A 1,359-nucleotide genomic window follows, 5' to 3' on the forward strand; every position below is an offset into this window, starting at 1 on the left:
AAATGAACCATGGAAGGAGGGAAGTCACTGGATATATGCTATTATGTGTTATATGAATTCTGAGGTCTCAAATATAGGATATATGTTCATAAATATACAATGCAAACACACATACGTAAGTATATAAACCATGTTTCTGAAACAGTACAGGAGAGCAATTCTGAAGCCATTTTGACTCTCCCAAATTGACCTCAAATATTTCTCTGCAAGGAGGAAGGAAATGGGGAAAGCTTTCCAATTGTCTTTGGACTGTAGGGGCTTACACCTCCCTGCAAATACTGTCTGGCAAGTATCTGATAAGCTGAGAAAACTATCAATATGTGTAAGAGATTAAGGAACTAAGGTATTTACCATCTCCAAACATTGGCCCTACCCAGAAAATGCAAACGAGTAAGGCACTGTCAGGTATCCTGGCAGAAAGAAGAGAAGCAACACTCAATTTTCTGCCTGAGAGCCATCTCCTGTGATGTATGTATGATGTTTTGGGCTGCAGGGTGGGCAATTTCAAAAGTCTTTATAGGAGCACACCATTGTTCTAGGTTTCTCTTGCCTCCTTCCTAGGAGGAGAGGGGACTCTTGCAACAGAAAAATAAAGATTTGCCTTACTTTTCACTGGATCTGGCCCCCATCCATTCATCTCTGACCGATCATAAACTTTAGAGGACTCAGTCCCTTGGGGAGTTGGCCAGCAAAAGCCAATTACCTCTATTTTTCCACATGTAAAATGTTTGAGTTGTATAATTTGAAAACTTATTTATAATAATAAAAAACCAAGAATCCTCTGACAGCATACAAATTAATCTGCAGCCAAGCACAGACAACCAACCACACCCTCCCCCCAATACCTCAGTAACAAGGAAATGTAATAAACGTATAGAATGAGAACCTACCCAGTTGACGCTGACACAAAACCCCACATTTACACTATACAAAATAATATAAGCCTCTCCCCACCCTCCTTTTCCCCAATTTTATACTGTACTCAACACAAAAGCCTCACAAAAAAGGTAGCTGATTTGTAAGAAAGGCTGTACAACCTGAAAAAAGACGAGGTATGTACCTTTGTAGACCAAGAAAATCTTATATTTATATATATATATACCACACAAACAACCCTGTGAGGTAGGTTAGGCAGAGAGAATTTAATTGCTTATGTGGGGATTTGAACCTTGCTCTTCCCAAACCTAGTCTGACACTCTGAGGTAGATTATAATAGGAAAAAAGCCAAAACCTTATTCTCCCTACAGGCCACACAGGAGCGGGAACCCCCCCCCCCACTAAAACCGGAAACCAGCCCAGTGGTTGCGTCTAGGAAGTTACGTCTCTATGCACCCGCCTCTGCGTTCCAGCCCACGGGGT

This window comes from Podarcis bocagei (genome assembly GCF_964188305.1).
Source record: "Podarcis bocagei genome assembly, chromosome: 2".
NCBI lineage: Eukaryota > Metazoa > Chordata > Lepidosauria > Squamata > Lacertidae > Podarcis > Podarcis bocagei.